Raw genomic sequence first — 22,426 nt, forward strand, 5'->3', positions numbered from 1 at the left:
TTTCTCACATGGCTTGGAGCGGAGATCACATGGGAAAGCCCAGGGCAGAAAAATCCCCGTGACATCCCTGTGACATCCCCGTGACATCCTTGTGCCATTCCCATGACATCCCCGTGACATCCCTGTGACACCCCTGTGACATCCCCGTGACATCCCTGTGACACCCCTGTGACACCCCTGTGACACCCCTGTGACATCCCTGTGACACCCCTGTGACACCCTGTGACATCCCTGTGACATCCCCGTGACATCCCTGTGACACCCCTGTGACACCCCTGTGACACCCTGTGACATCCCTGTGACACCCCTGTGACATCCCTGTGACACCCCTGTGACACCCTGTGACATCCCTGTGACATCCCCGTGACATCCATGTGACATCCCTGTGACATCCCTGTGACACCCCTGTGACATCCCTGTGACACCCCTGTGACACCCTGTGACATCCCTGTGACATCCCCATGACATCCCTGTGACATCCATGTGACATCCCTGTGACACCCCCGGTGGGGGAAGGGCCCCGCAGAGCTGCCCCCCGTGGTTCCTGTGTCCCTCCCTTTTGGGGCTGTTCCCTCCCAGGCCCCTGGAGAACTGCAGAGACCTGGCCCCACCCTGGCCCCACCCTGGCCCCACCCTGGGTGCTCCAATCTCCGCTGCCACGAGCTGAGGGGCTGCAGCTGCCACCTTCTCTGGACACCTTGGGGCTCCACCTTTGGCAACGTGAGGTCTCTTACTTGGGAGTGGTGGTGTGGGAAGAGGCTGGGATGGGCAAAACCAGCGAGGGAACTGGAAAGCAGCCCCGAGACTGGAAAGAAAACATTCCCAAAAGTGAGCGATTGGTGGCGGGGGGCCAAAGAGCAATTACAGAGAGAAGAGAGAGCTTTTCTCCGAGAGGCTTCGCTGCCTGCTGTGGCTGCAGAGTCCTCGGGAGAGCCCCGTGGTGCTGCCAGCTGTGCCAGGCCCTGCTCCGATGTGGCCGTGGGCATGGATCGACCACGGGGTCCACGCTGGGTGCCAGGGTCGGCTGATAAGGGGTGTTGGTCATGGTGACATTCCCTGCATCCCCCGGGGTCCTGTCAGGGACCGGGAGCGCTTGGAACATCTCTGCAGAGCTCAGCACCTGCCCGGGGTGCCCCCAGGTGACCTCGAGGGGACAGGAACGGCCCAGGCCTTTGGGAGGGGTGTGGGTGGCTGGGACAGAAGTGGCTGGAGATGATCCCCAGCAGCAGGGTGAGGTCCCTGCCCCAGCCTGGACACAGCCTCTTCCCGTCACCATTCCGATTGCCACCTGCTCCTCTCTGATCCCTGGGTAAAAAAATGAGGCAGGAGGAACAAACAGGTGACTCAAGGCAGGAATTTGTGTGCACGGATCCCCACGGGCCCCTTTCCTTCTGCTTTGGGAGAGAGCAAAATCCCTCCACGCCTGACCCTGGGGCTGCAGCGTGGGAATTGTGGCCCCAGCCTGAGTCTGGGGGCAGTGGATGATGAATGGCCAAACCCCTCTGAAGCTGCACGAAGGTGACGTGATCCATGAGCCAGGTAAGGTCCTTCAGCCCCCGGGGGTGTGGGAATGCAGGAGGAGGTGAAGCCCATCCCACCTCCAATGGGTGCAGGGCTTGCTGAGCTCTGTGGGCTGGGCCGGGGCTGCTGGGCAAGGCCGTGGGCAACTCAACTTCCCAACAGACCACGGAGACACGGGAATGTCGCGGCAGGTGGGGGAATGGAGCAGGGGGAGGCTGAACCTCAGGTGGGCCAAAACCCTCTTGGGGGAGCGCCAGGATCAGGTGTGGAAGAGCAACAGTTCCTGGAGGGAGCAGAAATCCCAAAGGGGAGCAGAAAGGTCGGTTTACCAGAGGATTCCAAACCTTTTCCGGACCCAGGCATCCGCCCCCTCACTGGGCAGTGGGATGCTCCTGGCACTGCCACATCCCCGCGGGGCAGGTGATCCTCACCGGTGGGCGGTCCCAGGCACGCCCGGCTCCGGCAGCCCCAGCCCGGGGCTGGCAGGGATTTTGTCACTGCCGCCGCTTGTTTGGAGCCGCAAGACTTGGATCCCAGTGCTTTTGGCATGACTCTGCTCCTGGCCCGTGTTCCTTGGCTCTCCATCCCTCTAGGTGTAAATTCAGCCAAGTGGGAGAAGGGAGACAAGGGATGAGGACAGAGCCTGGCACGGCCTGACACCAGTCCCTTTTTCTTCCCAAATAAAAATTACCATTTTCCCCATCATCCCGGAGCATTTTTATTTCCTTTGCTTTGTTTTTGAAGCCAAGGAGACACATGGAGCAGCCGGGGACACACGGCTGAGAGGGAGCAGGGCAGAAAGGCCCGATGGGGGGGACAGTGACAGCATCCCTGGCTCGGGCATGGGACTAACCATCAGGTGCACTTAAAGGAATTTTAATCAACAAAAGATGGGGCTGTCAGAAAAAACAAGTGCGAGGCTCTGGGGCAGCAGGCCAAGGGATGAGAACAGGGTTTTTAATCTAGGAAAGTACCTGCTAGGAGGGAATGGCCTGGATGTGGCTGGGGAAGGAGCTGCATCCAGCCAGGGAAAACCTGAGCTGTGAGAGGCTTTCCCCCAGAGCCAGGCCAGCCTGTGGGTGCTGCAGCAGGAGCTGCAGGGAAAGGGATGGGTGCTTTGTGTGGGGTTGTTGGGATTCTCCACAGCTGGTTTGTGCCTCGGTTTCCCCACTCCAAAGTGGAGATCACCCCTTTCAGAGGGGGAGATTTGGTGGGGGGGATAAAGAGGGGCTGTTTTCCCTCTTATGAGATGTGGGATAAGCCTGGAGCAAAGCCTGGGAGAAGGGCAGCAGGAGCTGCCCTATTTTAGCTGATTCATGGGATTTCTGCTCTGGCAGCACCATGAGCATCCAGCTGTGAGCAGGAAGGGCCAGCTGTGGACAAGGATGGGTTTCCAGAGCTTCAGGAAGGGCCAGACCATGGGGGGCACCCTCTATCCCCATCAGGGGCAGGTGAATCCCTGTATCCTCCTCTCAAACTGCATTCCACGCAGTGTGGGGCTGCCTTGGCCTCACACCACGCTCACCTCTGGGACATTGCCGGGGGATTTTGGAAGGGGGAGGTTCCCTGGAGCCAGGTGTGACTCCTCCTTCCCACTGCACACCTGTGAAAGATGAGGAGGTTGATTCCCTGCTCTAATCCCAGCTCTTCGTTGAGGATGCAGCCTGGGGAGCCAGGGGGCTGCAGGGGGTGGGCTGGGAGCACTGGAAGGGTTCTGAAGCCACGCCAGAGCAGCTCCCCAGCCCACCCAAGTCTCTGGTGCAGTTGATGTCACTGGCCACGGCCTTGGAGCGAGGATGGTGAAGGTAAAGGATGGGATTCAAGGGGCTGTCCTGTTCAGTTTGGGATCAGTGGCATCCTATAAAACCCCTTTCCCCTGCAGAGCCCCAGCCTCATGTGCTGGATGTATCTTGGCATCAGGTGGAGCCCCCTCCCCCAGCTCAGGGTGATCAGAGACCCCTGAGTCCAGCCTCGGTCCAGCTTCCCGGAACCTTCATTCATGGAACAGAATTATGGAATTGTTTGTGTTGGAAAAGACCTTAAAGTTCATCCAGTCCCAGCCCTGCCATGGCAGGGACACCTTCCACTGTCCCAGGCTGCTCCCAGCCCCATCCAGCCTGGCCTTGGACACTGCCAGGGATCCAGGGGCAGCCACAGCTGCTCTGGGCACCTGTGCCAGGGCCTGCCCACCCTCACAGGGAGAATTCCTTCCCAATATCCCATCCATCCCTGCCCTCTGGCAGTGGAAGCCATTCCCTGTGTCCTGTCCTTCCAGGCCCTTGTCCAAAGTTTCTCTCCAGTTCCCCTGGAGCTCCTTTAGGCTCTGGAAGTGGCTCTGAGCTCTCTCTGGAGACTTTCCAGGCCAAGCACCCCCAGTTCCCCCAGCCTGGCTCTGGAGCAGAGGGCTCAGAACATCTCTGTGGCCTCCTCTGGACTCATCCAGCAGCTCCAGCATCTCATCCCACACATTCCCACCATCCCTATTTCCACCAGAACATCTCCACACTTTAACCCACTGGAACCAGTTTGGTCCAGGGCTTCTCCCCAGTGGTGCTCCCGTGCCCAGTGAGCTCCGGGGCTCTGTCCCAGCACAGCTCTGCCTGGCAAACATTGCTCCCTGCACAGGTGCTGAGCCAGCTGTGGGGCTGGGGGGATGAATCCCCTGATCCCAGCCTGATCCCAGCCTGATCTACAGCTGCTGAACTCAGCAGTGTTCCCTGACTGCAACATCCCTGCACGTCCCCCCCTCCCCAGGGATGCTCCAGGCTCCCAGTTTTAGTGCTGGGGCAGAAGATTTCGGGGTGGAGGGGAAGGGCTGGAGGTGTTCAATGTGCCCAGTTCCCACTCTTCTAATGAGATGCAGTCTAATAAATAACTCAAGCCCCAATCAGAGTTTCTTTATCATCAAGGAATGAAGAAGCCTTGCAGCCTGGGTTTGGCCAGGCCATGCCTGCCTTGCACAGATTTATTTTACTGCTCTGGCTACTCAGAGCCAATGGCCTTAATCCCATCCCTGCTGGAGGGAGATCTTAGAGCCCACAAAAACTGACCTAAGATGTTCTTTTTTCCCTCCTCCCTGCTTTGCAGTATTGTAAGATGTGTTGAACAGCCAGATAAGCCGAGGAGAGGCTCAGGAGGGGTGCCTGGGGTTCTGGGAGCGGCTGAGCCCTGGGATGGTTTCTACTGGGAACCAGGCTCTTCCCACACTGAGCAGGGCAGGGGGGAATTTTCCACTGCAAAGCCCCATTTATCACCCACCCTAAATTGTCTGACTGTGAGCTGGGGATGGCATTTTTCCTGCTTCTCTAGATCCTGCTAGAAAGGAAGGTTTAAAGCAGCATCCTGGGAATGCTGCCTGTTTTCCCCACAGCTGGAAGAAAAACAAATGTATAAATGCAGAGTTTCCCTAGAAAAATCAATCCCAGCTCTGCAGCCAGCTGCTGGAGCCACCACAAAGCCACTTGGATGTGGTTTCATGCCCTTGCCATGGGCTTTTGAGAGCCTTTTAATTAGGAGGCAGCACTAATCAGGGTAGGAGAGTTTCCTTGATGGGGTGTTGCAGGGCAATGCCTGATCCCAGCTCCTGACACAGCTGGGAAACCTGGATTCACTCCCAGCTTGGAGTGAGCTCTTGAGCAAGCAGGCTTGTGCCTCAGTTTCCCCATCTGGGTGCTCTCTCTGGGGAATGCTGAGCTGCTGGGAGAATGTATTTAAAAAAAAATAAGGAGGTGTTTGTGTATTCTGCAGAAAACAGCTCTGGGAGTCAGCTGAGGACAGTCTCAGCTAATTGGGAAGGGAGAGTTGGGTTTTATTTGCCTGTTAGAGCCCCGGGAAGGCTGGGCTGGCACAGGGCTGCGGGCACTGTGAGGGGCTGGCAGTGCCCACAGCCCCAGCACCCCTTTACTGCACCTCAATGTCTTTTTCTTGGAGAGATGACAGGAGGGAGAAGGAAAAACACGGTGCCAGCGTGGCAGCAAGGTTACCCCTCCCTCAGCTGTCCCCAGCCCCCTTGGTGGGGACAGTTGGCTCCTTCCCAGCCCATGTCAGTGCCACGCGCTGAGCCTGGCACGGCAGAGAACACAGTGCTCCTCCCAGCCAGCTGGGGACCAGGGAGAGCCTTGTTTTCCTGCTTTTACACTGGGAAAAGGACATCTTGGAGAGGTGCAACAAAGCCCCAGGGACCCGTCTGCTGCCTTCAGTGGCTCCTTCTCCATCTCTGGAGTGGGGATTTGCTCTTCCCCACCAAGCTGGTGCTCCTCGAGGGCTGAGAGCCCCCCATTACCTCCCCCACCCCTTTTATTTTAGCTGATTCATGGGATTTCTGCTCTGGCAGCGCCGTGTTGCTTTAAGCTGTTTACTCGAGTTCAGGAGGCGACAGCTCACAGGGTATTTTTAGCTCTCCGGGTAGCGGAGCGGGATTAAAATGCAGTCAGTGTTACAGACGCTGGGGCTGAATCAGTATTCCTGCACAAGCGTCTCCGTGCCAGCGTTTTCCATTGAGTGTCTGAAAAGCCCAAGTTTCCATGGAGACCCAGCTCCAGGGCAACCCGTTTTCCTAGCAAAAATAATGATAATTAAAAAAAAAAAGGCAGCAGGTAGAGTGCGGGCGCAGGGGCTGGCCATGGGATGGCTCCAGGAGGAAGGTGGTGGCTGTAAATCCCAATCCCTTCCTGCTGGGTTGCAGAGATGTGGGTGTGGGTGGGAAATGCTGGTAAAGGTGGTTGGGTGTCTGCTTGATCCACCCCATGCCCCTTTGGTGGGTTTTGGGGGCTGGGTGTGCTTCCTGGAGGGTTTTGCTGTGGAGGAAAGGGGCATTGTGATGTCGAGGTTTGGCTTGGAATGGTTGGAACAGGAATTGTCACCCCATGCCCAGGAATGTAATGAGCTAAATCAGAAGATTCTCTTACCCATGTTGGATCTGTGTCGTCCTTCTGCCTTTGAGGCATTTCTGAAAGGGCTTTCCTGGGGCAGGTTTGTCTCCAGTCCCATGTGCAGGAGCAGAAATGCCCTCAGAGGACAAGAGGATGAAGGTGGTGGCCCAGGGTCGCACCACAGGGCTGTCTTGGTTTGCTTGTTGGCCAACATAGAGACATCAACCACGAGACTCTCCCATGGAGAAGAGACTAAAATGTTGGGTTCTCTGTTATTTTCTAGCTTGGCACATTTCCCCCTTCATCCCCGCTTCCTGCTGAATCTTCCTTGGTAATTTGGAGGGAAAAAAGAGAAAATTCTTCATTCTTGCAGGAATTTTCTCTAACTTCTCCAGTCTGTGCCCAGCCCTGTGGTCAGGACTCACCCCAGCTGCTGCAGTGACAGTGTTGGGTGGCAAAGTGGGAGAAAACCCAGTGCTCCCAGTGTGGCACTGGAGAAGATTCAGCAAGAGGGACCTGGCCATGAGATGCCTGTCTGGTTTTCCCAACAACCACAGCATGACTGGCCTGAGGACTTATCCAGTGGCACTCTTGGCAGCCCTCCTTGCTGGGGATGTGGGCATGGGTGAGATGCTGAACCCAGGAGCTGATCTCTGCTCATGTGGCTCAGCACTGGGGTCGTGCCTGGGGATGATTCCCAAACAAGCCACACCCTTGAGCCCGCTGAGATCCAGGCTGGAGCCACAGCATTTCCTGCCAGTTGTTTTCCCCCTGCTATGCTGGGATTTTTCCATGTGGTGATCCAGCATGTGGGAACCTTGAAGACCTGACCTGGAGCCACTTGTAGCTGCCCCAAGGGAGGCTGAAAAGCACAATGAGATTGAGGACAAAGCAGAGGCCAGCTCCTGGTCAGCCCCAGCACTGCCTCCCTGCACAGGAACGCTGCATCGGCAGGGACAGTCCATGGGTGACATGGAAATGGTGCAACTGCTGGGCAGGGACGGACCAGGGACGGATGATCTCTGGGGGATGAGCTGCTCCTGGGAGCAGAAGGCTCCCCAGACCCAGATGTCCTGGTGAGATCTCTTAGAGCTGTGTGTGAGGGCAGGTGGGATCCAAGGAGAGGCAGAAGGCTGCAGACAGACACGAGCCACCAAAGATCCGGTGCAATCAGGCACTTCAAGGCCATGTTGTCCACAGCACAGTTCATTATGTTGATTTTCCAAACCAGTCATGAGTAGCTGCGGTTGAACAGATTGCTCCATTTTCAAAGCAGAGTTTGTGCTTTGCCATCCATTACCTGGGGAAAAATCCTGAAATCCCATCTGTGGAGAAGCTTCCTCGCTTTCTCAAAGGTGTTTTCATTAGAAGAGCAATGGGTGTTTAACATCCCATGTCCTCCGAGCCAAATCCAACTCACAAACTTGTACCAAACCAAATGATTTTTGCTGCAGCTCCTCTCAGCCTGATTGATTAACATTTCTGCCCAAGCAAAGAGAACGTCCTGTGGAAAGGCTTCTTTTGATCTAAAAACTGTTGTCATCGGCTTTTTTTAATTGAGAATCACTTCCACTGGCACTAATAACTGCTCCCCCAGTCCTGCCCTGAGCTCAGCACGCCTGAAACTGTTCCTTTCCAACGGATTATTTTCCAGGATTGGAAACAGCTGACATGATGGGAGTTCATCTCCATTCACAGAGAATTTAGGCAGACTTGTTCCTATTCAGGCCATGCTCAGAAAATGGGATGCTTTCCTTGTTCTCGGTAATAAAAGAGGAAAAAAGTCATTTTTCTGCCCAGCTCCTAGCTTTTTGTAGTCTTGGAAATTGTGTCATTCCCCATGGAGTCAAGGGGGTGCCACCAGAGGCACTTTGATGCTGGAGGTTCAGCTCTTGGATCGTGGATTTGGCCGAGGTTTGGCACAGGTCAGGAAAGGGCCAGCCCTCTCTGTGCTGCTGGGGTGGGCATTCCTCTGGGATGCAAAGTGTGATCCGATCCCCTGGGAATGCTGTCACCACAGCAGGAGTGTCCCAGGGAGTCCCCTTCTCCCTGGGTCAGGGACCATGTGCCAAGGGCATTCTCTAAACGCTGCCAGAAGCTCTGTGGTAACCAGGGGTTCATTTCATGTGTGTCTGAGGCTGCATGAAACACATGCAAATGAATTCCCTCTTATCCCTGCTTGGGCTGCTCCATTGTCAGCCTTTGTTTTTTTTCCCAGCATGAGCAAGTCCCTGGCTTTGCTTCCTGCTCCCAGAAAATTGTATTTGTGGAACAGCCTGCAAGGAAAACAACCAATCAACCCACCAATCAACCGCCCAAACCAAACTGTGGCACTCCAGATATCCAGTGACTTTATTCAGTAACCTGGCTGAATTCTCCTTGGGAGCCTGTGGCCCTTCCTGGAGAAAGGAAGATTTTTGCAGCTTCACTCAAAGGCTGCACTCAACGTTCTTAGAGGCAATTTCCAGCCTCTGTGATTCTGTGATTCCCAGCAGTGATGGGAAGCAGGGATGGCCAGACAGGGGTGGGCAGAGGTAAATGATAAACTCGATGTATTTAAGTCCTGGTGAGAAGCATTCTGCAGTAGAGCACAGAGTCCCCCCTTGAGCATGGAGTGTGCAGGAGATGTGGCCAAGGGAAGAGTGGAGAAGTCCATAGAGCAGCTTTCTATGGATCATGGAACACTTTGGGTTGGAGGGGACCTTAAATCCCATCCCATTCCACCTCCTGCCATGGGCAGGGACACCTTCCACTAGCCCAAGTTGCTCCAAGCCCAGTCCAACCTGGCCTTGGACATTTCCAGGGGTGGATGGGTGTTTCCAGCTGGAAGAGATACCATCTCCTCCCAAACTGGCAGCCAAGGGAAGGTCAACGGTGCCCAAGCAGTTCTGCCAGGCTGCAGCAGCTCCTTGCAGCATCAGCCCAGCACTGTCCCCTTTGGATGTGTTTCCACTTTCCCTGCAACCCCCCTGGTCCCTCTCCAGAGGACCCCAACCCCCTCCAGCCCCTGCTTTGAATTTATAGCTGCCACTTGCAGCTCTTTTGTTGTTTTCTGCTGTTCATTTTAAAAAAGGCAGCTGACACCATCTCACTGTTCATGGAAGGGAACTATTTAGGGACACAACCAGTGGGTTTTGGAAAACTTACCATAACGGGAGAGCTGCGGTTCCTTCCAAGCGTGCACCCTCCCTGCTCCCTGCCAGCCAGCTCTGCTCAACAGGACACTTTTAATGGGATGTTAACAACTCCAAAAAATACAACAGAGCAGTTTCGGAGCAGAATAATTGGGAGTCAGCTGCAGCTGGGGGCTCTTCGTGCTTCCCGAGTGTTGTCCCGCTCAGAGAAGGACGTCACATTCCTGTCACTGGTTTAGTGTCCTTGGAGCCAGTCGGGTGTGTTGAAAGCCAGGGTGAGCTGAGGAGCTTGGCAGGGCTGGGATTTGTGGGGAGAAATGGCTTTTTAAGGGGCTGGGGCTATTAAACAACTCATCTGGGGCAGCACTTTGGAAGAGATTAAGGAGGAGAAGGGAAGGGGCAAGTTCTCCTCTCTGGTCTTGGCTGTGGCCATGATGGAGGGTTGTGCTGTGTCTGTGCAGCAGAATGAGAGCTCTTGTGTCGCAGAAAATGATGGGGATAAATTTGGGATAGATGGTGAGGAAAACCCCCTTGATGTCCCCCATCCTCTGCTAAAACCCCTCAGGAGACACTGTGGATTAAAACTTCATTTTTGTTGGGCTGCGGCTCTGATCTTGGACAGCCCCTCCTGCCCCTTGCTTGGAATTCTTGGGTTTTTGCTTCTAAATTTAGCCCTTTTGGGGCAGGATGGGTATGGAGGAGGGTAGATGATAGATAAGGAGGAGGAGAAGCACTTCTTTCTCCCTGGGTCCTTTGTCTAATCAAAGGGAGCCCGACTTTAAAGGCTCCTTGTTCAGCCGACAGGGAACATCCATCATTAAAAATGTTCAAGGGCTTTTGTTCCTCAGTACCGCTTTGAAATTGCTGGCAGTGACCAGGCTTGGAGCAACCTGGTCTAGTGGAAAGTAGCCTTGCCCATGGCAGGGGGTTGGAACAAGATGGGCTTTAGGTGCCTTCCTCCAAAACCATTCCAGGATTCCATGATTCTAAACAGAGCCTTGGCCGTGCTGCTCCTTCCCCTCCTCATCAGCCCCCAGGCAACACAACGGGGACCCAGTTCCTAGGAAAAGGAATTTAAATGCAGGAGCTCCTTGGGCTGGGATCTCCCAACCCCAAAATGCAGCATGCAGTAGGAATTATCTTATTTTCATGTTCAGCCCCTCTCCCCACTTCCCTCTGAAACTGTATAGATGTTACTGGAGCCAGAGAGGCATTTGGGGATAAAACAGGGATGTTTTCCTCTCTCTCGTGTGTAAGAAAGCAGCTGCTGGTGGGTATGGCCGTTGTGCTAAACCAGCTGTGACCAAACGCCAAGCCAGCGGGAGGGAGGTGATGCACGGGGGGGTTCAGCTCTCAAATCTGCACCGCCCGTTTGGGCCATGGTTTATTTGGGTCAGGACCCGCTTTTGTCCCCTTCGATGGACAGCTCTGGGGGCCGAATGGGGCCAAGACACTCTGCAGAGGACTCTGCTGCCGGCTGCGGGGGAGAGATGTGGGCAGGGAGGGGCGGTGGGCGCTCCCGGCCGCGGGCAGCGTGCGCAGCCCGTGCCCAGGATGCTGCTCGCGGCAGATCGATGCTAATCCCGTTGTCTGTGCTGCAGAGCCGGAACCGCCCCGAGGGCGACGGGCAGGAGCGAGGGGTAAATCGGGATGGCTCCCGAGGCGCTCGAGTGCCTCGTTGCTGCCAGCTGATCCTAAAAGAGGTGCAACAAGGGATCCTCAACTTCCACAGTGGGCATGGAGCTGCTGTTGAGGGAAGGGCTCCTGTCTCTGGTAGTCACGGTTTGTGCCCGTCCTCAAAACCTCACTGGAGGGAGGAAAAAAGAGAATTTTCTTAGTGACTTCCCTCCTTTGTGAGCTCCATCCTTTGTAAGCCCCAACCTTTACTCCTGGCTCCTCTCCCCACATTTCATTGCTGCTTTTCCCCTCCACGTTTTCAGCCTGCAGGATAAAATCATCTCCGGAGCTGCCCTCCCCACCGCCACCACAGCCCTGTCCACCTCAACACCCCACTGCTGCTGCATTTCCATGCGATCACGCTCTTCCCAAGACGCGGCAAGAAACATTTTCCGGGTTTCTCCCTCCAGATTTCCCCCGCGGAGGATGCAGGTGGATGGGTTTTGCCTGGCCTGATTGAAATTCGGCTCAGCACACCCTGGCTGGCGATCAGTCCCGCCGATCACCGCCCCGAGCGGCGGCGAAGCGGCTGCTCCGTGCTGAAACGGCACCGAGCAGCCCCCGAGAGCCCCGGCCGAGCACATCGGGCTGGGAACGAGCGGGATCTGCTGGGCTGGGGGGGGATAATTAGCCTAATGGGGGAGAAAATTGCTGCGAGGGAATGGGAGTCATCCATCCACTCCTGTGCCCGAGGCAGGCTCGTGGACACGGGTGGGAGAGGGGCAGATCGCCAGCCCCGGGTCCTGCCACCGATGCACTTTCTAGCCTCGGGCGCATCATTTAACTCCCAGATTCAGCTTTGATAGCCCAAATCAAGGCTGCTGGCACGCTCTGCCGCTTCCAAAAGGCTGCTTTGGCTTTCCCCTTGGATTCTGCTCATTTTTGTGGCTAGAAGAGCCCATTGTGTTCAGTAACTTTGACTTCCTGCATTAGACAGGCCATAAAATGCTGCCTGGTGCTGAGCCTTATTATTAGCATTTATTACTGCGGAGGGAACAGGCTCGGCGAGCGCAGCTCCATGGGTGGGGAGCTTTTTAAAGCAATCACCTACGGCCATGCAACCTGTTATGAAAGCTCTGCATAACCAGGATGAATTTGTTATGTTGGTAATTAGAGGAAAATCAACCTCTCTTGACAGAGAAGAGCCCGGTGTGTTTGTTCTGGAAATTAGGGGGGTCGGCACGGCTGTTGGAGGTGTTTCCCCGCCATGTCAGGGTTGTTTTCCTCGTGCAGGTGGGGATGGTGGAGGTTGGCAGCCCGAGGAGCTGTGTTGGCTCCTGTGATGCCTGCCAGGAGCAAGGCTGGCTGGCTGGCTCTCCTTGTGGGCACAGGGGCCGTGCTGGGGTAATTCCTGCGTAGGAAAACACAGTGCTGAACTCTTGATCATACCTTTCCCCATCATCCTCTGCTTTCACACCGTGCCCTGGGGATGGTCTGGGCTCAGAGCTGCTTCCTCTGCCCCTGCTGACCAAGAGAACGCTGATTTTTAGCACTGAAAGCTCCGGTCTGGGCAGGATCTTACAGTGTGAGTGGCTTGAAGGCATAAAATGGGACCCACGAGGCCAAAGGCAGAGTGGGATTTGGTTCTGGGTGGAAGGCAAGAGCCAGGAGAAGCCTTAAAAGAGGGAAGAGCTGGAACAGACTGCCCAGGGAGCTGTGGAGCCTCTCTCTCTGGAGACATTCTAACCCACCTGGGTGTTCCTGTGTCCAGGTGACTCTGCCTTGGCATGGGGGTTGGACTGGGTGATCTCCAGATCTTCCAAGCCTGACCAACCTTCCTGCCCTTCCGTAGTCCTGTAAGAGCTGGCAGTGGGATGGGCACAGGGTCGGGGCAGCGCAGCTTGGAGGGCAGTTTGGGGAGGGAATCATGGGCACCATTATTGCTGGGATGTTCCCAAGGAGCAGGACAGGAGCAGGATGGAATTAGCACAGGAGCCACAGCTTTGGTCTTCATCCTTCTGCTCCCTGTGCCCACCTCCAAGGCTTCTGCCCACCTTGGCCCTTCCCCATGGCTGTCAGCTCTGCCCCTGCACCACGGGGTGACAGTGCCACCACCTCCAACCACACCAGTACGTGTCACCAGTCAACACGACCCCTAAAGTGATGATCTCCAGGACTTCTGTAGACCAAAACTCAGTGCAAAGGGCTTTGGGGGAGGCTGGAATTTTTGCTACACCTCGATATATTTTTCCTCCCTCTTGCATAGTCGTGCCTAGGGAGGAGAAAGGATGACAGGACCTGAGGAGCTTTGAGGTCCTGCAACAGGTCCTGCAGGACCTTCCCTGCTGCTGGAGAAAGGCAGTGCAGGGAGAGGGAGAGGTGGGAGGACAGGCTGAACTCCTGGAGACATTCAGACCAGCTTCTCTCCCTTCTGATTTGGTTTAAATTAAGCCATCTGGTCACATTAAATGGTAAATTATCTCAGCTGCTGCTCCTCTCCCTGTGGAAACAGTGGCCAGAGGGGAGGGGGAATGCTGGAGTGCTGCACCCCTGGCCCAGGGCCCGAGGAAAATGTGGATTCCATGGAGATGGGTGTGATGTCCCCTTTGGTATCCCAAGAGCCAGTCACCTGGGAAGATCACAGCCCTGCTCCACTGGCCTTGGAGGAGGGTTCAGACCTGCTCTCAAATCCATCTAATCAAGTTGAGCGTGGTGTGCCCTTCCCTGTCTGGTGTCCTTGGGAGTCCTTTCCCAAGCAGCAGCGCCAGATCAACTGATGAGAGCTCTCACCACAATGCTGCGGCTTGGAGAAAGGAGGGGAGGCAGTTTTATCAGGATAGAGGGGCTGGAGCAGCCATGGGGAATGACAGCCTGAGGCTGGAGCAGGACTCAGGTTAGCCCAGGGTGGGATTTTGCTTCATTTCTGCCTATTCCCCCTGGTTTTTATCTTCCTGGTTCTCCGGGGATGTCTTCAGCCTGCCCTGGGTAGGCACTCATGGTTATGGGGAGGGACCCTCTTCTCTTTGGGCAGCTCAGAGGCTCACCCAGACCCTGCTGGGGGTCCCAGCCGGGTCCCCTCAGCGTGGACTGCCAGCCCCTGGCTGAGCTTCACTGAATGCCCTCTGCCCTTGCCATGCTGCATGGTCACCTGTGCCAGTCTCATGGAATCCTGGAATGGTTTGGGTTGGAAAGGACCTTAAAGCTCAACCTGTTCCACCCCCTGCCACGGGCGGAGACACCTTCCACTATTGCAGGTTCCTCCAAGCCCCATCCTGGCCTTGGACACTTCCAGGGATCCAGGGGCAGCCACAGCTTCTCTGGGCACCCTGTGCCAGGGCCTGCCCACCCTCACAGGAAAGAATTCTTTCCCAATATCCCATGTATTCCTGTCCTCTGACAGCTTGAACCATTTTCCTTCGTCCTGTCACTCCAGTTCCTGATGAGGGATCCCTCTCCAGCTTCCTTGTAGCCCCTTCAGACCCTGGAAGGAGCTGTGAGGTCTCGACACAACCTTCTCCTCTCCAGGCTGAACATTCCCAGCTCTCTCAGCCTGTGTCACACTTAGCAACACACCCAAGTGCCACCTCTCCATCAGTGCAGCACCTGGTGCTGTGCCAGCACCCCAAACTCAGCACCCCAAACCCAGCCCCCCAAACTCAGTACCCCAAACCCAGCCCCTCAAACCCATCCACCCAAACCCAGCAGCCCAAACCCAGCCCCCTAAATGCAGCCTCCCAAACCCAGCACCCCAAATCCAACACCCCAAATCCCACCCTGTGCATCCCTGGCAGTGCTGTCCAAACACTCCTGGAGCTCTGGCAGCCTCAGAGCTGTGCCCATTCCCTGGGGAGCCTGGGCAGTGCCAGCACCCCCTGGGGGAAAAACCTTTCCTGATATCCAGCCTGACCCTCTCCTGACACAGCTCCAGCCATTCCCTTGGGTCCTGTCCCTGTCACAGGGAGCAGAGACCACAGCTGTCCTTCTGCTGCCCCTTGGGAGGACGTTGAAGACACCAACAAGGTCTTCCCTCATCTCCTTCTCCAGACTGAACAGACCAAGTCCCCTCAGCCCCTCCAGACCCTTCCCCATCCTCATTGCCTCCACTGGATGCCCTCCAGTGGCTTCACATCTTTTTTCTATTGTGCTGCCCAGAAGTGCCCCAGGACTGGAGGTGAGGCTGCCCCTGTGCAGAGCAGAGCAGAGGAGGACAATGCCTGGCCTGGCCTGGCCAATGATGCTGTAAAGAGTGACCGAGGCCACGTTTCCTCCCCTCGGCCTCTCTGTCCCTCCACACCCCTCTCACACCTGCACTGCTCTGAGCAGGGCAGGAGCTGTGACTTGGCTCTGCCCCGGGCCACGTGCCCAGCTCTGGCTTGCAGCAGCTCTGGGTGTCCTGGACCTCCCCCAAGAGCATCTGGAAGCAATCCACCTTCCCAGAGCTCCTGACAGCCGGGCTGGCTGGTCCGAGGGGTCAGTGGGGGCTGTCCCAGTGACTGACCACGGGTCATATCCAGAGTCCAGGTTATGGCACTTGACACTCACCTGATAAAATATTTTCTGAAGCTGTAGTATCTTCTCTCCATGTCCTGGGTGTCTCCTGGGGTCAGACTCTCCGCCTGAGGTGCATTTTGGGGCATCTGACCCCATCTGTTTGTCAGCCTGAAGCTCATGGATGCTGCTGAGCTCCTGACAGACCAGGATCCTGGATCCATCCCAGAGGGATTTGTGCTGAAATACAGATACAGGAGCTGATGGAGAATCTCCAGGACTGAATGTGCAGCAGGACTTTCAAAGTTCTCCGGCTGACAAGTTTTACAGTGAGCCACAGTTTCCCATCCTCTGTTCTTCTGTCCCACCTCCCAGGCAGGATTTGGGGAGATTTTCTCCAACAACAGCAAAATCCTTACAGCAGCTCCAGCCTGCATTTGACTGAGGTGTGAGAAACCATCTCAGTGCCAAATGCTGAGCACACAGGCAAAGCCCAGGCAGAGCCCAGGCAGAGCTCAGGGAGGAAGGGGCTGCACCAGCTCACCCAGTTTGGTTTGCTGGGAATGCTCTGTGTGTCACTGGTGGTTACCGTGGTTAGAACCTGATTGTTGGCAGCCTCAACTTTGGGGTCATTTTGCACCAAAAAGGAGCAGCCAGGGTCTCTTAAAGCATTTTGGAGAGATTTGAAGAAAAATAGAAGCTCTGAGTATCTTTAGGCTCTGGATTTGCTCCTGTACTTGTGCTACTCCACCTGCCTGTGGGACAGTTTGGAGGAGCTTTAATGGAAATCCAGGCTGGATTCTGGTGCATAAGTCTCACCAGTGAAACACTGGGGCTGATCATCCAGCACAGCACAGGTGCAGGTTAAAATCCTGCCTGGGCAGAGGGGCTGGGGCTGGGGAGCTCCCTGGGAGGCAGGGCCTCGTCAGGGATCTATTCCCTCAGAGGGATCCCCATTTTCTGATGTGCTCTTGTCTTCATTTTCTGCTGGATCCTGTTGAGTCAACAATTCACAAGGCTTGGAGATGCCTGAGCAGCCGGGGAAATGCCACAAAAAGGCTGAAAGTGAGTTGCAGGTAAGGAGATTTGGGGGAAGGTAGAGATGGAAAGCCATGGAGAAGAAGCCAGGAGCAAAGGAGCATTCCCCCTTTCCTGCTGGAAGCCCACAGGCAATCCTGCATCTTCCCACTCAGCCAGACAAAATCCCCATGGACACCTGAGAAATGCCCAAAGCAAACGGGTCAGCATGAGGGGGAGGCTGCTGTGGTGGGATGAAACTCAGGGCTGGGAATGAATCACCTGTGGAAAGAATGGAAGGGTGAGGGGCAGAGCTGGAAGGGCGGATCACGCCCGCGGGGAAGATGAATGAGCCAATGGCTGCAGATGAATGAAGGCTTCTCAAAGACATCAGCGGGTGGAGATGAAAGGGTTAAACCAACGAACTGGTTTCTCCTCAGCACCAGCCTGGGGTTTTGCACTGGTTTGTGTTTCTCCCCTGGCAGTGTTTCAGTGCACTAACCCATGTGTGCATGCACACACACACTGCTCTTCCCCCGAGGGCTGCCTTGGAAAATAACCTCTTCCATCTGCAGGGCCTTATTAGCTCCAGGAACGGGTGATTTTCCACAGGTGTCAGATGAGAAAATTGAGATGTAAAGCAGAGAAACAGCTTGGCCCAAGGTGGAAAATAAATTGGGTTTGGGGTATGGCTGGACCCATTCTTTTCTCACGGCAGGCTGGAATGTGCCTTTGCCTTTGAGCAGGGGCTGGCCCCAAGCATCAGGACCAGGAGTAGATCTTATCCTGACCATGTAGGTTTAATCTAATTTAAGATTACAGAGGTTCTGAAAGCCTTGTTTGGTGCCTGGGCGAGGCTGCAGAGGGGAATATTCCACCCTGGGTGCTCTTGACTGGTGATTAGCAGCACCCTGAAGCCAGAGGGGGGCCGGACCCTGTGCTCTGCCCTGGGCCAGCCCTGTTGCTATTCTTGCTCAGCCCTGTCTGCTCTTTTTTGGGCTGTTTTTTGTCCTCAGCCAGTCAGGCACCCCATCTCCCAGACAGGAGAGATGAAAATGAGCTCTCGTCCTCTCTGGAGGAGAAGATCAGGGAGAGACACAGAGAAAAAGTGAGGGAAATTAAGCAGAAATAGCTTCAGGGGTCATTTAAAAATATCCCCATGACTGCCTTAAATATATATTTAGCAAGAATTCATAGTCCATGGCTGAAGGAGCTCCAGGCACCAAATGAGACAGTGTGGTTTTTGATAAAGACCCACAGGATTTATCACAGCTTAGAGGGGAAGAAGGAGGAATGGAGATGGGATGGAGATGAGGGAGATCCCAGGGCAGGAGGAGGCTGCAGGGCTGCTCCCGTGCCTGTGAACTGCCCCCACACTGCACAAAGCCACATGTTGAGCCTTTTGGGTTTCTAAAACAAGATCCTTTTCCACCAGAATCTCCCAGCAGGTGTCCTGCTGCTGGGGAAAGACTGGCACCCAACCTGTGGAGACCCAGTGGGTCCCACCAGCCTGCCTGTGGCAGGTTTGTGGTGACATCACCCTGTCCTTCATGGTTCTCCTTCGGGAGTAACAGTTCCTGGGGCCTCTGCCTGGGTCCTTGTCCCCGTGAAGGCTGGGAGCACATGAGGAGGTGCTGGACTGAGCCCAGCCCTTCTGGAAGTGAACTGCTGATGGACCATCTAGAGGGATGGAAAAGCATGGAATTAAATCCATAATGCAATACCCATGAGGAGACACAAGTGGCAGGTATTGTCCCATGGGATGAAGAGCATGGAGCCACCACAGGAATGAAGCTTGGTGGGTGTGAATCACCAGGGCAGCCCAGAGTGACACTGTGCTCTTTGTATCAGTTGGGATTGAGATCCCAAAGCACTTCCCAGCTTCCAGTCTCTGGAAATGAGAAGATTCCCTTGTTCCTTGGATCATCCTGGGCTAAAACCCCCTCTGGAGAGCAGCCCTCAGCGCCCAGGTCTGCCCAGGAGCTGTTCCACCAGCCAGCACCATGAATTATTCACAGCTCCTCCATAGGGTGGAGGATCCCCTTACACCTGGAGAAGGGTCTCCTTGAGCAGCACCGCCTTGCCCAGAGCTGTCGGCTTGGAAACACAAGATCTTGAGGGAATTGAACTCACACATTTCTTCCTCAGGTCCAGCGCTGCTCCAACGGCAAAGTCAGGCGAGGTTTTGACTTTGGGGCCCCGAATGAAGGTTGGTGGGTGTCTCCTTACAGACCTACAGGCCTTATTGATTGTCTCCTGCCTGAGTTCCCTCCCCATCCAGGCTGGAACTGTTCCCCTCGAGATGATAAATGGAGCTGCCAGCCTCTGACTTATTTTAATTGCCATTTTTCCCTTCTTCTGGTGATATAAAGACATGATGAATCCATGCTGGAGCACCTGAGGCAGGATGTGCTGGGGGTTTGGTGGGGGCATCACGCACCCCTGCATATGGAAAAATGGCTCCCTGAACCCCCCCAGTGTGGGGAAACTGAGGCACTGGAGCTGGTTAGGGGGAGGTGGGAAATTGTCTGCAGGTGAATGGGATGAGAAACCAGTTTTGGGCTGCCTGTGCATTGCGGGGGATGGGAAGGGCAGATAACTAGGAAAAATCCTGGAGTTTTGTGGTGAGCATGTGTCCTCAGAGCAGAGGGATCCCAGGCACCTTCTCTGGGCTCTCACCAGTGTCCTGGGGTGAAATATCTCAGCACACCACCTTTTGCACTTGGGAAGGTGTTGGAGAGAAAGCTAAGTGTCAGGAGGATTTGGTCTGTTCTCCTCCAGGGCTGCAGGCAAGGCCCTGAAGGGACAGGGACAAGGACAGGGACAGGGGAGGACGTGCTGGTTAGCATGGCGTGCTCCACTCCCCCGTGGCTGGAGCCTGTCACAGGGAAGAGCTGCCAGACGTGACACCCTGAAGACAAAGGGAGATGGGGATGATCCTTAGAGGTGTGGAAGAGAGGTGTGAGGTGCTTGGAGCTGGCTGGCACATGGAGCTGTCTCCTGGGGCCATCTCCTTCGTCCCTCTGTGTGAGTGCCGGGTGCTCCACAGGCTCCTGCCCAGCGCCTTCCTTCCCGGCTGCTTGTGCAAATGGTTGCAAAATGTCTTTTGCCGCAGGCTGTGTCCTTGTTCCTCCCCGCTGGGACACAGGGAAGGGCGCAGGTCTCGCTGCTGGTCTCGCTGTCTGGCTCCTCAGAGCATCCTTAGCACTGCCTCTCCCTCCCAGAGCAAGTGCCACTTGTCCTGCAAACACGTCACACGCAGCGGTGACGTTATAGCTCAGATCAGGGCTGGGGGTGGGGGGGGTCTCCCCCATTTTCCCTTCCTCTCCCTATCCAAGGAGAATCCTTTGCCAAAGGCAGCCAAGAGCCCTGGCTGGGATGGAGTCTGTGGTGTTTGGGTCGTTTTGGGCACTTACGGTTATGTGATGTGCCCCCTCCAGGGCTGCCACCTGTTTGGTGTCTGCCCAGCAAGCCCCAGCTCGTCCGTCATTCCTGGCCGTGTCACCGTGTGGTGACATGGAAATGGCTCCAGAGGAGGCTCCAGTGTTTAAAGGCGCCTGCCTGCCAGGATCGCTGCGGGAGCACAGATGAGTCCTTCTGGGGCCTGCTGCTCCTCCTGAGCACGGGGAGGAACTGAGGCACGGCGTGGCGATGGACCAGGTCCCTGCCTCTCGGTGGAAGTCTCTGTGAGGGAGCAGGATGTAAATTTGGGCTCCTCTGAGCACAGGTAACGCTTGGAAGGCAAAGGCAGCAGCTTGCAGGGGGCAGATGGACCGGAGACAGAGCAGAGCCAAAGCACCTGAAGCCCGTGGATGTGTGCAGCTTCCCAGGGCTCCACTTGGCTTCCTCGGGCTGCATCCCTGCAGGAGGAGCCGCAGGGCCCGGCCACGAGGGATCGGGGCAGGGCACCCAAAATCAGGTATCTCCATCCTGTACAGACATCACTGTCCTGAGTGGGGCCATTCTCAGCAAGTCCCTGGGAGGGAAATGGGACCAAGAGCACGGGGGATCCCTGGGTGCCCAAAGCTCTGGAATTCTGGGTTCATGTCCGTGCACTAGGTCTCCTCAGGACACAGGCTTTAGAGAAGGATGTGGCCCTGCAATGCAATCCCTGATCCTGCCTTAATTCTCCCTGTACTTTGGGGGTTTATTCTTCCCTCTCCATTAATCTCTGAATATTAGGTGGAAAGCGAACAATTACCGTGCTAATGGCTCCATAAATTCCTTCATTACTTATTAAACTCGAGCCCTCCCCACGCAGCGGAGGAAAAGAGACGAAATGGAGAAGAAAAGGGAGCGGAGGAGGGTGAGGAGCCAGGGCAGAGGGTCTCGGGCTGGGCTGCGGTGGCTGGGCCGGATCAGACGCGACAATTCACGGGCCGTCGTTGCCCTCTGCCGGCAGAGGGACGGGCAGGGGCTGCCTGCCCTGCTCTTCCCTGCTCTTCCCTGCTCTTCCCTGCTCTTCCCTGCTCTGCCCTCCCTGCTCTGCGGGCAGAGCCCCGGCATGCCCGGGGCCACGAGTCTGGGGAGCCGCGGGGTGTCGGGGGCTGCTGGTGCTGAGGATGCTCCGCAGAAGTCGCTGCTTGGGGACCCAAAGCCCTCGGGAACTGCTGAGCAGAGCTCATGGCAACACGAACTTGGCTTTAGCAGAGGTTTAACCCGGCAGCGGCACGGGCAAGGGTGGGGAATCCTGAGCTGTCTCCATCCCATCCCGCCGGGCAGCGAGAACCGGGCAGCGCTTTCCCGGCTGCGGGGAGAAATCTGCTCCCTCCCGTCTTTCCTCGAGGTGCCGCCTCGCTGCTCGCTGCCAAACCATCCCGCAGCGTGGATGTTCTCCAGTTTCTTTTCTGCTGGCCACGGCGAGGTCCGGGCCACTGCGGGGATCGCAGCCACCATTCCAGGGGAAGCTGTGCCTCGGTTCCAGGTCGGAGAGCGTGGCAGCTCCGCTCCCGGGAGGGCTCTTGTGGCCTCGCCTAAGTGGAGCTAATGGATTTCCATGTCTCCAACAGCCAGCTGGGATACGAGCACATCTCGGCAGCTCGGCTGAATGCAAAACTGCAAACAGGCAAATGCCTCCCCAGCAGAGGTGCTCGCGAGCCCGCCTGGATCTGTGGGATCGGAGAGGGAGCTCTGGGATCCATCCAAGGAACCCACTGCATCTCCTCCCCCATCAGGCCCACCTGCTCCTCTGCGATCTGCTCCAGCTGGGTTTGGAAAGGAAAACACACAGTTAAACCCCAAGATTATGTTTTTTGGGGGGTTGGTTTTTTGTTTTTTTTTGGTTTTGTTTTTTTTTTCCTTCCCCAGGAAATGGCCAATTTCTGTGGTTCTGCGACACCCAAGTATCCTGCAGGATGAGCCCAGCTCTGCAGAGGGACCTGGATGCCCAAGTCCCAGGGACACCAGCTGTAATTAGATGTTTAGATCTAGGCCAGGGGCTCAAGGGCCATCTGGCACCTGAATTATTCATACACTTTTATCTAAGCACAGGCAGAGCAGAGCACAGAGCTCCTTCTCCAGCCTGGGCCCAGGGGAAGATTCCTGCTTGTGCCAGATCGTTTTTCATTGCCTGACAAACGTGATCCTCTCCAGAGCTCCTTCCCAGTGCTGTGATGCCTTTTCCCAGCACCAAACCTGCTCCAAAACACACCAGTGCTGCCAAACAGAGATCCATGCAGATCCACAGAGATCCACATCACCAGCAGCTGATGCGGAGGTGGAAAAATCCAGGAGGAGAAGTCTCCCCTTGGAAGGAGCAGTTCAGGAGGAGTGAAATCA

The 22,426-nt window shown here is 55.8% G+C and overlaps 1 protein-coding gene across 6 annotated transcripts in view; it reads right to left on the minus strand.

The window, feature by feature from the left end:
• Window positions 1–22,426, minus strand: part of LOC128818586 (potassium voltage-gated channel subfamily A member 2) — a 191,853-nt gene that overhangs the window by 62,980 nt on the left and 106,447 nt on the right. The gene's annotated exons all lie outside the window — the stretch shown is intronic.

Source organism: Vidua macroura, chromosome 24, assembly GCF_024509145.1.
Source record: "Vidua macroura isolate BioBank_ID:100142 chromosome 24, ASM2450914v1, whole genome shotgun sequence".
NCBI lineage: Eukaryota > Metazoa > Chordata > Aves > Passeriformes > Viduidae > Vidua > Vidua macroura.